The sequence below is a fragment of the Manis pentadactyla genome, chromosome 5 (genome assembly GCF_030020395.1).
Source record: "Manis pentadactyla isolate mManPen7 chromosome 5, mManPen7.hap1, whole genome shotgun sequence".
Lineage (NCBI taxonomy): Eukaryota > Metazoa > Chordata > Mammalia > Pholidota > Manidae > Manis > Manis pentadactyla.
The window spans coordinates 58,771,793-58,788,166 of record NC_080023.1 but is presented as its reverse complement, the minus strand read 5'-3'; the positions used below and the strand labels follow the sequence as shown (position 1 = coordinate 58,788,166).

Below are 16,374 nucleotides of genomic sequence, written 5' to 3'. Positions count from 1 at the left end.
AGACATTTATAATTTTAAATTTTGTTATGGCTTCATGATTACATAAAACTTATTAATTATGTACATTAAGAATATGTTCAGCTTATTGTATGTTTAATTATACCTCAATAAACTGTTATAAAAATTAGAGTATAAATAAAAAGAGGCCAAATAGAAAACACAAATAAGGTTAAAATTAAATTTAAATGAAAAGAAACCAAAGTAAATTGCATATGGATTAAGCTTGGAAACTAAAAGTAGTATTAGCCAAAAAAAAAATCCAGCAATGTGCTATTTCTATGTGATATGAGGACACAGAAAATTTGAAAGTAATTATTGCAGGAAACCATTAAAGCTGTATTGGTTCCAGGTGAACGAGATTTTTAATCAAAAGCTTTCTTAGAAATCAAAAGCGTGTTTGATGTTTTATTTCACCAGAATGATATACTTATAAAGTTGTATATACTGTAATGATTCAAATAATATAAAGCAAAAATTAATAGGACTGCAAAAAAATTATCAACCAGCATCATGGGAGAATTTAAACCCACTTCTCCTACTAGTAGAAGGTAAAGACAGTATAGATATAAAAGATTTATACTAAAATTTTGGTCCTTCATACATAGAACATAGCAGTCAGTAGAGAACATATGTTCTTTCTAAACACACAAAACATTATGAAAGCCAAATGCTTCTTTGGCATTAAAGGTTTCAATAGATCTCAAATATTTGAAATACTGACCACATCTTAACTACAAATAAATATTTAGAATGAAATATAACTGAAAAAAACTGACATTCATTTGGACTGTTCAGCAAATATTCACTGAGAATAAATATATCAAGACATTTATTGGAATGAAAAAAAAATTTTTTAAGTTATGATTCTGGTTACCTCAGAGGTAGGGGAATGAAATTAGAGAGAAGTACTTTTATGTGACATATACATGGATTTTATTTAGATGAATCTCTATACCTCTCAACATATTTGGAACAACTCTTACTAGAGGGAAAAATTAAATTTTAGACCTCTCTTTCCTGCAGGTGAGTATAAGGGTAGAGAGAGGAGGTACTAGAGCTATTATGTTCCTCTTCATATTGCTCCTCCATTTCACTCATTGTTATTTAAACCATAATAACTAGCCAGGATGAACTAGGTTATGCTTCATTAACAAGCCCCAAAATGTTCATGGTTTAACTAAGCCAAAGTTCAATTTTCACTCTTGCAGGGCAGCTGGTGATGGGCACGGCCTTTGTCTTCTCACATGTCTGAACGCAGAATGGGACAGCACCTTGCCCCACGTCTGAACACAGCGTGGGGAAGCACCAGCTTGAGAACAACTGGTGCCGTCCTTGGACGTTATCTGCCCACAAAAGCATATCTTGTCCTCGAAAATGAGCCAGGACGCCTCACGCTGAAAACAGGGAGACCTTCAGGACATGTGAAAACACCGCTCCTGCTTACTGGGCAGACTTTAAGCAAATCAACAAAGTGCTCTGGCCTGTCCCCCCTGAGAAGGGAAAGATGAGTACAGCACTTGGCTGAGGTTCGAGAAAGGCAGTATAAAAATAAAGGTGCTGCACCACATCGGGGCTGCAGCCATTGTCTGTCTGTCTGTGTTGTTTGTGTTTTTTGTTCACTCTCATTTCACCCGAGCGAGAGGCACCCAACATCTGGTGCCCAACGTGGGGCACGCATGGACGACCCGACCGTGGGGCAGGACCCCACAACCCTGAAGAAATTTGAGAGAGGATGCCAGGGGTGACTTGGGACCCAGAAAGGGGGCCAACTTCAGGTAAGCCGACACCGGGATAGTTGAACTTCTGGAAGAAACAAGGAGTACTAATGGGGTACTCTCCCTCCCTTGAAAGGGAAGATCAACAGCTCATACAGGGACTTCTGCATTCTCTTGGTGTAACTGCCAAAGATAAACTGTTGAAAGATTTATTTGCCAGGGTCCAGAAACATTGCTTTTGGTTTCGCTTTCAGTCAGAGGTGCAACTAAATAATGAAGCCTGGAGTAAGGTTGTTAAAACTCTTCACCAGGCTCATCAACAGGGGGACACGATGCCTGCTACTTTGTGGTCCCTTTGTCGCTCTATTTCTCAAGCTTTGCAGCTGTTAGAAACGGACTCTGAGAGAGATGCTCGCTCTGCTGTCTCTGATAGGCGTAGTCCTCTATAGGAAGATGTCCCGGAGGTTTTGAGTTTGCCACCTCCCCTGACGAAGTTGGGGGTGAGTCTGATCAAGAAGACCATCGTTCTAGTGTGTCTTCTGCCTCTCATTCTGATATTCAGAAGCTCACTTGTATATTGATGGAGTTTATAGAGAAACTGACAGTAGCTGCCACTCCCCCCAAGCTTTCACCCTCTGCTCCACCGCTTGCTGCCTTTCCCACTTTTCTCCCGCCTCCGCCACCGCTGCCAGCATCTGGACGCTCCTTTACCGTTCCCAAGGGTCCTGGTCCTGGTGCTTGTGATGAAGATCTCCCACCACCTCCTGGTTTTGTCTCTCCTTCCGCCTCTCATCATACACCCACTAGCTTTTCTGTCTTCCCAATCACTAGACGAGCGATCCCTCAACGTCCAATTCCCTCAAGGAAGACTTGAGGTAAATTATCTCCCAGTAACATATAAGATCCTGAAAGAGTTAAAACAAGCTGTCCAAAATTATGGCCCCCAATCTCCTTTTGTATTAGGCCTACTTAACACTGTTTCTGCAGAAAATTTGCTACCATTGGATTGGGAAAATACCTGTAAAACTGTTTTGGAAGGGTCACAATGGTTACAGTTAAAAAGTTGGTGGTATGAGGAAGCTACCTCACAAGCTAGGAGGAATGCCACTCGGCAACCTCCCGGTCCGGTGGAGTCTGAACTCACTGGGACGGGGCCTCATGCCTCCTTGGAAGCTCAAGCTAGACTCAGTGATCTAGCCTTAACCCAGCTGAAGTCCATAGTGTTAAAATCATGGATGAAAATTGAAATCTCAGGAAAGATAGCCCCTTCATTCACAAAAACCACCAAAGTTCCTTTAGAACCATATACTGATTTTTTATCTCATTTAAAGGATGCTGTTTTCCACAGCTTAGGAGATAGTCCTGCAGCTGACACGCTTCTTCAAGTATTGGCATTTGAAAATGCAAACCCAGAGGGTCAGCGCTTCACCCGCTAAAAGCTAGTGGCGCTCCGGTTGATGAATTTATAAGAGCCTGTGCTGGCATAGGTGGAGTTGCTTATCAGCTGAAATTCTTGCTTCCACAATTCAGAAAGGTACTCCTAAACTAACTTGTTTTAATTGTGGGAAACCTGGACATATAAAAAGAGACTGCAAGAGTAAAAAATATAATTCCTCACAAAAAGTGTTTAAGGTGCCTTTAGGGTTCTGTAGACGCTGCGGGAGAGGGAGGCATTGGACTCAGACATGTAGATCCCACACTGATAGGGATGGCAACCCTCTCCCCCCACCGGGAAATGGTGGGGAGGGGCCTCGGACTGGCCCCCCACAGAACAACAATACAGGGTCTCCTCCCTTCCCTCTTAGTAATGGGGTGGCACACCAAATGAGCAATTTTCCAAATTAACAGTGTCCGATCATCAGGCAGCCACCCTCAGCAGTGCTGCTGCTGATCTTAGTTCTGCTCAAAATTATACTTTGTCCCTGGTGGAAGAGTGTACAAATTATCAACAGTTGTCTTTTGTTCCATCCCTCCAAAGACTAGACTGTGGGACTGATTATAGGCTATAGCAGTTCCACCATAAAGGGATTGTTTGTACATGTAGGAGTGATAGATGAAGATTACAATGGAGAAATTAAAATTATGGCAAGTGTTTCCAAAACACTACACGTTCTCCCTGGACAGCGTGTAGCCCAATTGTTGCTTCTTCCTTATGTAACCTTCCCAAAAATAGAACAGTCCCGAGGTGGTGGCTTCGGTACTACAGGGAAGAAAATTTTGGAGGAAACATTAATTGATGATCAGAGACCCACTCTGATCTTAAAAATACAAGACATAGAATTTCTAAGACTAATTGACACTGGGGCTGATGTCTCCATTATTTCTTTAAGTGCATGGCCTACATCTTGGGATAAACTAAAAGTACAAATTACCTTATCTGAGGAGAGAGTAAAGATGGCAGCATGAGAGGAGAGACAGAGGCTTCCACCTAAAACTGGATACAATTAGAAAATATAGTTGGTGCAACTAATCCTGAGAGAGCAACAGGAAAGAGGATGGTGCCAGACTGCATACACCTGGAGAAAAGAGCAGACCTCACTGAATGGGGTAACGCACCAGAGCTGCGGCTCAGTGGGACCCGAGCCCTTCCCTCACCCCAGCTCACAAGCGGGAGGAAGAGAAACGGAGCAGAGAGGGAGTGGAAGGCTTGGGACTGCTGAATACCTAGCTCCGGAGAGCACAAACCTACATTTCATGGTGCTTTCATGAGACTCGCATGACTACCAGGTTGGAAAGTTAATACAGGCAGAGTTCCTGGGGTGACTGGGATTCTGGCCACTTGTGGAAAGCAGGGATCCATATCCGGCTGCTCTGGGACTAAAGCTTATACCTGTGTGACTGGCTCAGGCAGTGGAGACAGGCACAGCAGCCAGGAGGCAGGGAACAGCTCTTTCCTATCCCCAGGCACCAGAACCGATCCCCTGCGACCTTCAACATTGCTTCAGGGGCTGAGCAGCTCCAGAATAGAGCTTCTGGACACTAGAGGGCGCCATATACAAACATGAAACACCAAAGGAACTCTGTCCAGATTAAAATTATTAGTACAACTCCCAAGAAAGATTTAAATGATATGGACCTTGTGACTCTTCCTGAAAGGGAGTTCAAAATAAAAATCATCAACATTCTAATGGAGGTACAGAAAGATATCCAAGAACTCAGGAATGAATTCAGGTCAGAGATCCAATCATTGAAGAGCATGATGGAAGGTATTAAAAGCAGGTTGGATGTGGTGGAGAAGATAATAAATGAAATCGAAACTAGAGAAGAGGAATACAAAGAAGCTGAGGCACAGAGAGAAAAAAGGATCTCTAAAAATGAAAGAATATTGAGAGAACTGTGACCAATCCAAGCGGAACAATATTTGCATTATAGGGATACCAGAAAAAGAAGAGAGAGAGAAAGGGATAGAAAGTGTCTTTGAGGAGGTAGTTGCTGAAAACTTCCCCAATCTGGGGAAGAAGATAGTCTCTCAAGACATGGAAATCCACAGATCTCTCAACACAAGGGACCCAAGGGAGACAACACCAAGATACATAGTAATTAAAATGGGAAAGATCAAGGATAAGGACAGACTGTTAAAAACAGCCAGAGACAGAAATAAGATCACATACAAAGGAAAGCCCATCAAGCTAACATCAGACTTCTCAGCAGAAACCTTACAGGCCAGAAGGGAATGGCATGATGTATTTAATGCTATGAAGCAGAAGGGCCTGGAACCAAGATTACTTTATCCAGCAAGATTATCATTTAAATTTGAAGGAGGGATTAAACAATTTCCAGATAAACAAAAGCTGAGAGAATTTACCTCCCACAAACAATCTCTACAGTCTATTTTGGAGGGACTGCTATAGAAGGAAGTGTTCCTAAGGTTGAATAGCTGTCACCAGAGGTAATAAAACCACAGTAAAGAAAGTAGAACAGCTAATTATGAAGCAAATGCAAAATTAAATTAACTATCCCCAATGTCAATCAGGGGATAGACAAAGAGTACAGAATTTGATACCTAATATATAAAGAATGAAGGAGGAGAAAAAGAAAAGAACCTTTAGAATGTGTTTGTAACAGCATAGTAAGTGAGTTAAGTTAGACTCTTAGATAGTAAGGAAAGTAACCCAGAACCTTTGGTAACCATGAATCTAAAGCCTGCAATGACAATAAGTACATACCTATCGATAATCACCCTAAATGTAAAAGGACTGAATGCACCAAACAAAAGACACAGAGTCACTGAATGGATAAAAAAACAAGATTCATCTATATGCTGCTTACAAGAGACTCATCTCAAACCCAAAAACATGCAAGGACTAAAAGTCAAGGGATGGAAAAAGATATTTCATGCAAACAACAGAGAGAAGAAAGCAGGTGTTGCAGTACTAGTATCAAACAAAATAGACTTCAAAACAAAGAAAGTAACAAGAGATAAAGAAGGACATTACATAATGATAAAGGGCTCAGTCCAACAAGAGGATATAACCATTATAAATATATATGCACCCAACACAGGAGCACCAACATACCTGAAACAAATATTAGCAGAACTAAAGGAGGAAACAGAATGCAATGCATTCATTTTAGGAGACTTCAACACACCATTCACTCCAAAGGACAGATCCACCAGACAGAAAATAAGTAAGGACACAGAGTCACTGAACACCACACTAGAACAGATGGACCTAATAGACATCTATAGAACTCTACACCCAAAAGCAACAGGATACACATTCTTCTCAAGTGTCCATGGAACATTCTCCAGAATAGACCACATACTCGGCCACAAAAAGAGCCTCAGTGAATTCAAAAAGATTGAAATTCTAGCAACCAACTTTTCAGACCACAAAGGTATAAAACTAGAAATAAATTGTACAAAGAAAACAAAAAGGCTCACAAACACATGGAGGCTTAACAACACGCTTCTAAATACTCAAAGGATCAACGACCAAATTAAAATGGAGATCCAGCAATATATAGAAATAAATGACAACATCACAAAGCCCCAACTTCGGTGGGAGAGAGTAAAAGCAGTCTTAAGAGGAAAGTATACAGCAATCCAGGCATATTTAAAGAAGAACAAATCCAAATGAATAGTCTGTCATAATTATCAAAATTGGAAAAAGTAGAACAAATGAGGCCTAAAGTCAGCAGAAGGAGGGACATAATAAAGATCAGAGAAGAAATAAACAAAATTGAGAAGAATAAAACAATAGAAAAAATCAATGAAACGAAGAGATGGTTCTTTGAGAAAATAAACAAAATAGATAAGCCTCTAGCCAGACTTATTAAGAGAAAAAGAGAATCAACATACATCAACAGAATCAGAAATGAGAAAGGAAACATCACGACAGACCAACAGAAATACAAAGAATTATTAGAGACTACTATGAAAACCTATATGCTAAGAAGCTGGAAAACCTAGAAGAAATGGACAACTTCCTAGAAAAATACAACCTTCCAAGACTGACCAAGGAAGAAACACAAAATCTAAACAAACCAATTACCAGCAAAGAAATTGAAGCAGTAATCAAAAAACTACCCAAGAAAAAAAAACTCGGGCCAGTTGGATTTACCTCAGAATTTTATCAGACATACAGAGAAGATATAATACCCATTCTCCTTAAAGTTTTCCAAAAAATAGAAGAGGAGGGAATACTCCCAAACTCATTCTATGAAGCCAACATCACCCTAATACCGAAACCAGGCAAAAACCCCACCAAAAAAGAAAATTACAGACCAATATCCCTGATGAATGTAGATGCAAAAATACTCAATAAAATATTAGCACACCAAATTCAAAAATACATCAAAAGGATCATACACCATGACCAAGTGGGATTCATCCCAGGAATGCAAGGATGGTACAATGTTCGAAAATCCATCAACATCATCCACCACATAAAAAGAAGGACAAAAACCACATGATCATCTCCATAGATGCTGAAAAAGCATTTGACAAAATTCAACCTCCATTCATGATAAAAACTCTCAATAAAATGGGTATAGAGGACAAGTACCTCAACATAATGAAGGCCATATATGATAAACCCACAGCCAACATCATACTGAACAGTGAGAAGCTGAAAGCTTTTCCTCTGAGATCAGGAACGAGACAGGGATGCCCACTCTCCCCACTGTTCTTCAACATAGTACTGGAGGTCCTAGCCAAGGCAATTAGACAAAACAAAGAAATACAAGGAATCTAAATTTTTAAAGAAGAAGTTAAACTGTCACTATTTGCAGATGACATGATATTGTACATAAAAATCCCTAAAGACTCCACTCCAAAACTACTAGAACTGATATCAGAATACAGCAAAGTTGCAGGATACAAAATTAACACACAGAAATCTGTGGCTTTCCTATACACTAACAATGAACCAATAGAAAGAGAAATCAGGAAAACAATTCCATTCACAATTACATCAAAAAGAATAAAATACTTAGGAATAAACCTTACGAAGGAAGTGAAAGACCTATACCCTGAAAGCTATAAGACACTCTTAAGAGAAATTAAAGGGGACACTAACAAATGGAAACTCATCCCATGCTCTTGGCCAGGAAGACTTAATATCAAAATGGCCATCCTGCCCAAAGCAATATACAGATTTGATGCAATCCCTATCAAATTACCAACAACATTCTTCAATGAACTAGAACAAATAGTTCAAAAATTCATATGGAAACACCAAAGACCCTGAATAGCCAAAGCAACCCTGAGAAGGAAGAATAAGGTGGGGGGGATCTCTCTCCCCAACTTCAAGCTCTGCTACAAAGCCGAAGTAATCAAGAGAGTTTGTTACTGGCACAAGAACAGAGCCACAGACCAGTGGAACAGAATAGACACCCCAGATATTAACCCAAACATATATGGTCAATTAATATATGACAAACAAGCCATGGACATACAATGGGGAAATAGCAGTCTCTTCAACAGATGGTGCTGGCAAAACTGGACAGCTACACGTAAGAGAATGAAACTGGATCACTGTCTAACCCCATACACCAAAGTAAATTCGAAATGGATCAAAGACCTGAGTGTAAGTCATGAAACTGTAAAACTCTTAGAAAAAAACATAGGCAAAAATCTCTTTGATGTGAACATTAGCGACTTCTTCATGAATATATCTCTCCGGGCAAGAAAAACAAAAGCAAAAATGAACAAGTGGGACTATATCAAGCTGAAAAGCTTCTGTACAGCAAAGGACACCATCAATAGAACAAAAAGGTAACCTACAGTATGGGAGAATATTTTTGTAAATGACAGATCCGATAAAGGGTTGACATCCAAAATATATAAAGAGCTCATGCACCTCAACAAATAAAAGCAAATAATCCAATAAAAAAATGGTCAGAGGAGCTGAACAGACAGTTCTCCAAAGAAGAAATTCAGATGGCCAACAGACACATGAAGAGATGCTCCACATCGCTTGTCATCAGAGAAATGCAAATTAAAACCACAATGAGGTATCACCTCACACCAGTAAGGATCACCACCATCCAAAAGACAAACAACAACAAATGTTGGCGAGGTTGTAGAGAAAGGGGAACCCTCCTACACTGCTGGTGGGGATGTAAATTAGTTCAACCATTGTGAAAAGCAGTATGGAGGTTCCTCAAAAAGCTCAAAATAGATGTACCATTTGACCCAGGAATCCCACTTCTAGGAATTTACCCTACGAATGCAGCAGCCCAGTTTGAAAAAGACAGATGCACCCCTATGTTTATTACAGCACTCTTTACAGTAGCCAAGAAATGGAAGCAACCTAAGTGTCCATCAATAGATGAATGGATAAAGAAGAGGTGGTACATATACACAATGGAATATTATTCAGCCATAAGAAGAAAACAAATTCTACCATTTGCAACAACATGGATGGCACTAGAGGGTATTATGCTCAGTGAAATAACTCAGGTGGAAAAAGACAAGTACCAAATGATTTCACTCATATGTGGAGTATAAGATCAAAGAAAAACTGAAGGAACATAATAGCAGCAGAATCACAGAACCCAAGAATGGACTAACGGTTACCAAAGGGAAAGGGACTGGGCAGGAAGGGTGGGAAGGGTGGGATAAGGGTAGGGAAAAAGAAAGGGGGCCTTACAATTAGCATGTATAATGTAGGGGGGGTGCATAGGGAGGGATGTGCAACACAGAGAAGACAAGTAGTGAGTCTACAGCATATTACTACGCTGCTGGACAGTGACTGTAATGGGGTTTGTGGGGGGAGACTTGGTGAAGGGGGGAGTCTAGTAACCATAAAGTTCTTCATGTAATTGTAGATTAATGATAATAAAATGAATAAAAAATTATCTTATCTGAGTTGGGAAGTACTTGAGATGTCTTTCAAAGCTCCTCACCCATGACATGTGTCGGGCCAGAGGGACAAATGGCTGATGTCTCTTTTTATATAGTGGATATCTCCATCAATCTTTGGGGCCAAGATGTAAACAATTTGGAGCTTTTTCTTAATATTCCATCTTTGTCCCCACAAGCCAAGAATATCATGATGAATATGGAATTTGATCCTTTCACCCATGCTGATCCACCACAAATAAATCTCACACAAAAACCTTTAAACTAAAGGCCACTACCTACCAGTTTCCTTGAGTGTTTCAGCTAGAATGGGTCCAACATGAACCTATCTGGGTGGAGCAGTGGCTGCTTCCAAAAGATAAACTCGAGGCTCTAAAATCTTTAGTTCAGGAACAGTTAGAACTTCAACATATTGAACCATCTGTCTCCTCTTGGAATTCACCAGTATTTGTTATAAAAAAAGCTAGTGGCAAATGGAGGCATTTGACAGATTTAAGAGAAGTTAATAAATGCATTAGGCCTATGGGTCCTCTACAATTAGGAGTGCCCTGCCCCTCTATGGCCCCAAAGATTGGCCCTTATTAGTGATTGATTTGAAAGATTTTTTTTGCCACCCCTCTACAAGATTCAGATAAAGAAAAATTCACATTTACTGTTCCTAACTATAACTATGATAGGCCCACAGCCAGATATCAGTGGCGTGTCCTGCCTCAAGATATGCTCAGTAGCCCAACCTTATGCCAAGAATTTGTAGACAGAACCCTCTTGCCAGTTAGACAACAATATCCTCAAATTGTCTTACATCATTATATGGATGATATTCTTTTAGCCACACCTACTGTATCTATGCAACAAGAAGCTTATCAACATCTTCTATCTCAATTGTCCTTATATAACTTATGTATAGCTCCTGAAAAAGTACAGCAAAGCCTTCATATACATTATTTTGGATACATTCTAAGGGATGCACAAATCAAACATCAAAGGACTTCAATTAGACGTGACAACTTAAAGACCTTGAATGATTTCCAGAAACTTTTAGGTGACATTAATTGGTTATGTCCCTCCTTAGGCATCCCTTACCTATGCCTTGCAGCATCTATTTCACACTCTAGAGGGTGCCCCACAGTTGGATAGCCCTCGCTCCTTATCCCCTTTGGCTGAACAAGAACTCCAATTTGTTGAACAACGTATTTCAGAAGCCTTTCTTTCACGCCTAGACCCTTCATATCCTCTCTCATTGTACATTTTCCATACTCCTCACTCACCTTCTGCTGCGCTAGGCCATCCCTCACAGTCTTTTAGAATGGATTTTTTTACCTAACAAACAAAACAAACAGCTGGTGACGTATCTTGATAAACTTGCTTGCTTAATTCTTAAAGGTCATCATTGGTGTCGTCAACTTCAAGGTGTCGATCCTTCCCAAATTATTTCTAATTTATCCTCAGAAATTTCTCAGTGTCTTGAGTTCCACCTCAATTGGCAGATCACCTGTGCTGATTTTCAAGGTACATTTGATAATCATTATCCTCCTAACAAACTTTTTCCTTTCTAAAGATTGGCCTAATGGTGCCTCTCACCATCATCGCTTCAATCCCAGTTACAGGCCCTACGCTTTTCACAGGCACCTCCAGTTCTGGAAAAGCTGGATATTGGTCAGAGAATAAACAGAAAATTGTTTTATCTCCATACGCCTCCGTCCAACAGAGTGAATTGTTTGCTATTCTCTTAGCTCTTCAAGATTTTCCCTGCCCTTTTAATATTGTCAGTGACTCTCAATATGCTGTGTATACTGTATCCCTGTTGCCTTTTACACACTTGCCCTTCTCATTTGCTTCACAACCTACTTCCCTCCGGTCACTCTTCTATGCTGTCCAGTCACTTATTCTCCATCGCTTTTCACCTTTTTTTCATCACTCATGTTTGTTCACATTCTTCTCTTCCATGTCCTCTTAGTTATGGAAATGCTAAAATTGGTTCTCTCCTAATAGGTACTATCCAAGCAGCAACAGAAGAACATGCCCTGCATACTAATGCCCGTGGTCTACGTTCCCGATTCCATATCACACGCCAGCAGGCCCGTGATATCCTCTGCTCTTGTTCCATTTGTCAATCCCTTAACACCCCGTCTCTCTCACCAGGATGTAATCCCCGTGGTCTTTACAGGAACCATATCTGCCAAATGAATGTTTTTCAATTCCCTCCCTTTGGGAAGCTGCGCTGCATTCACCACACCATTGACACTTTTTCTCATTTTCAGTGGGAAACCCCTTCATCTTCTGAAAAAGCCGATACCGTCATTCAGCATCTGTTATCCTGCTTTGCTGTTATGGGTCTCCCCCAAACTTTGAAGACTGATAATGCCCCTGCATACACCTCTAAAAAATTATCCACTTTCCTACAATAGTATCATATTCAACACATTATTGGCATCCCTTTTAATAGTCAAGGTCAAGCCATTACTGAACATGCCAATAGGACATTCAAAGATTATTTACATAAACACAAAGGAGGAGATACAGGAGATTCTCTTATTACCGGGACCCCACAGATGCTTATATACAAAGTTTTATTTACTCTCAATTTTTTGAATCACTGGAATGCACTCCCTAGGGGTTCGGCAGCAGAAACACATTTTACCCCCTCAACTACTCATTCTTCTGTTTACGAATCCGTCTTTTACAGGACTCTGGAAGGACAATGGCTCCCTGGATATATCTTACATTGCGGATGTGGTTATGCTTACGTTTCCACAGGAAACCAGTGTAAGTGGCTACCTAGCAAACACCTGAAATTGCGCCATGACCAAACGTAGTAGGGATGAAGATTTTCTATGAGAATTCCAAGACCTCAATGTCAGGGCTCAGATCCATACTAGGGGAACTAGACAGGCCTCAGTCCCCACCTGGGGACAGTTAAAGAAGCTCACCCAAGAAGGTGAACATGTTGTTCAACAACAGGCCAAACGTTGACACCTTCATCTCTCTTTTTGGCGATGATGGCCATTGTCACATGTCAGGTAGGAGCAGATTATGTATCCTGGGCCTACATCCCAAACCCCCTCTTTTCCAGGCTGTCTCATGGGGAGATCCTGAAGTTTTAGTGTATACGAATGAAACACAATGGATGCCAGGACCTTTTGACTCTCTTCTGCCTGCACATCCCAATGAAGAAGGGAAACCCGCTGAAGGAAATAACAATTCTTGTTCTTTCCCCTTTGGAGCAGAGGATATCCCCCTCTGCATTGGACAGGGGTCTCATTGTCTTCAAATGTAGCACGAGGCCTGGGGTCTCAGATATAATCATTCTCATCTCACCTCGAGCAGCTTTTTGCTATCTGTAGAAAACTTTAAAGTAGGAAATAGTACCACAGAGAGACACCCCCCTATGCTTGTCTCTTAATGCCTGATTCCTGAAGTAAATGCTGAGATTTCTCATTTTACATGGACCCAATGTAGAGGGCTTAATCCAAAAATATTAATATCCAGTACAGAAGCAAATAATCTTTCTCCATTATTGATTGGAGTCCTCATGGTGATTTTAGAACAAAATTTTCCCAAATACATCTCAAGTGGCATAAAGAAAACCACAGCATCTCTGCCCAAGCTAATGAAACTATTATTTGGCATGAGGCAGGGTTGACTCCCCCTCTGCCTCATTTGAATGGATCGGTAATGATTCAGGGACATATTTGGAAACTGCTTGCAGCCCTTGAAGCTATTAAGACATGGAGAGGAATCATGTCGTATGAGAATAACTCCATTAAAATACATTTACATACTCACATCACTAAAAATATTCAAGCATGCGTACGATTGCCTTTTCTCCTTCTAAAGGGCTCCGTGATCTGGCACCTGGAGAATGGATCTCTAAATTGTACCTCAAGAGTGTCAGCTTTTTACTTGCATCAATGCCTCTCTAACTTTAAATTTTAGTTCACAGAGCCTTTATTTGCTTCACGCACGGACAGAACTCTGGCTCCCGGTGAATGTCACCCGTCCCTGGAGCGAGTCTGCTGGAATAACACAATTATACCAATTAGTTACCAACCTCACTCAAGAACAAAGTGCTTTGTAGGGACACTTATAACTGTAGTTTTAGGACTTATACCTATTGCTTCTACAGCAGCAGTAGCAGGAGTAGCTCTATAAGAAAGTCTCCAAACAGCAGATTTTGTGCAAAATTGGCATTATAATTCTCATTTATTATGGCAGCAACAACATAATATTGATATTCAATTGGAAACTATTCAAAATCTTAAACAGTCTCCTGGCTTGGAAACCAGATTCACATACTTACTATGCAATCCTCACTGAGATGTGACTGGAATTCCACTCAGTTCTGTGTAACCTCAATCCCATATAATACATCATCAGAATGGGCTAAGATAAAAGATCTTCTTTGGGGGCACAAAAACACATCTGTGAGAATATGAGAACTTGAAACCCAAATAACCAACGCCTTTGCCCAAGAACTTCCCAAATAAAGTGGAGAAGATATTTTTTAAAAAAAATAGCTCAAGAGCTCTCCAACCTTAACCCTATATCACAGATTAAAAGTGCTTTTGTTTTCTGTATGCTTAGCTCAGGAACTTTGTCCTTACTAATCTGTTTCTGTCTCCTAGTCTACTGCTGGAGGAAATGAAGAAAACAAACCATGAAGCAAAATGCTCAAGTTATGTCTGTCTTTTGACATGTTTGATCTCAGCCATGTAATATTTAAGGAAAGGAGGAGATGATGGGGATGGCCTTTGTCTTCTCACATGTCTGAATGCAGCATGGGAAAGCACCAGCTTGAGAACAACTGGTGCAGTCTTTGGACATTATCAGCCCACGAAGCATATCTTGTCCTCGAAAACGAGCCAGGATGCCTCACTCTGAAAACAGGGAGACCTTGAGGATGTGTGAAAACACTGCCCCTGCTTACTGGGCAGACGTTAAGAAAATCAACAAGGTGCTCTGGCCTGTCCCCCCTGATAAGGGAAAGATGAGTATAGCACTTGGCTGAGGTCTGAGAAAGGCAGTATAAAAATAAAGGTGCTGCGCCACATCGGGGCTGCAGCCATTGTCTGTCTGTCTGTGTTGTCTGTGTTTTTTGTTCTCTCATTTCACCCAGAGAAAATGTGCGGCACACTACAGCTGGTTTCTTTGTGGTGGCTCCACATTCCAGATTCCACGTCAACAAAATTTATAGAATTAATACAACTAAAAAGAGCAGGAATAACTAATTGCACAGGGGATCTCAAGTGCTTCCAAGAATAACCAAATGTGTCATATAACCATTCCTCACTAAAAAGAGCTGTGTCTTAGCCTGTATTATCTTCCCCCCAAAAAGCATAACCTGAGTTCAAGTGCACACCTATAAGCTATTTATTTTGTAAAGTAACCCTAGAAACAGGAGGAGACTGGGAATAAGTTAGGGAAAGAGGGAAAGGCAGTTCAGGGGGTTTGTCAGCAAGCAGACTGTGTCTGTGGGGCTCAGTCACACTGGGAAGCCTCGCAGGAACCATATCTCAAAATTGCCAATCTGAGTGATTTTAAGAAGTGTTTATCCACCTGCTTCCATCCTCATTAGTCAAGAATTGCCCCCTGGTAATTACCCTCTGGATATAGCTCTCACATTTCCTGCTTGGTATATGTGTCAAAATGGCTGAGCTGGGTTTTGCCTGTATTCTATACTGGTTCACAGAACAACAGGGCCAAAAGCAGGAGACACACTGTGCAGCTGAGGCAAGTTGCTGTCAAGTTATTCCTCTAAGCAGTACACTGTCACTGCAGTACCTGGATGGGAAGCAGGGTGGAGAGACTGGGAAGCAGAGCGAGGAGTCACCCAACGTAGTCCAGCACGTGCACTGCTCAGATCTAGGGCCCTTTGCTAAAGCCCATCGGTCACAAGAAACCAGCTGCAGTCCCCACTGCTGCAAGGCATCCCACAATTATCACTGGTGGTATCTTTGGATAAAGTGAAGGTTCCAGTGGCCAGGACTCTCACCTGGCCCTGATCGGCTAGCTCACTCCACATGTGTGGGCAATATGTCGTTATTGACTCTATATAAAGAGCTCCACCCAGTGCTCTGGGCGACATGGTGGCATGGCTGCAAGGCTGCAGGAGAGCAGAGATGAGACTGGAGTGGCGGCAGCACCAAGTACAGAGACTGGGACGGCTAAGGGGCTAGAGTGGCCCATAGACAGAGACCGGTTTGCTGTGTGCAGACTTCTCTGAGAGAATGGGAATCTAGTGATTGGCCTGCTACCTTGGGAATAAAAGTTGGGCATAAACCCTTTCACTCCAAGAACGTTCCACTGTCATTTCTTTGGTCTCATTGAATCCACAATGAACTTGTACGGGGC

At 41.1% G+C, this 16,374-nt stretch overlaps 1 long non-coding RNA gene across 1 annotated transcript; it reads left to right on the top strand.

Annotated features, from left to right (window-relative positions):
- Positions 1-1,226: 1,226 nt before the first annotated feature.
- LOC130683936 (uncharacterized) lies at positions 1,227-15,161 on the top strand. The gene is made up of 3 exons (XR_008998070.1): positions 1,227-1,775; positions 12,710-12,789; positions 14,649-15,161. It is a non-coding gene; the product is annotated as an uncharacterized LOC130683936 (long non-coding RNA).
- Positions 15,162-16,374: the final 1,213 nt, after the last annotated feature.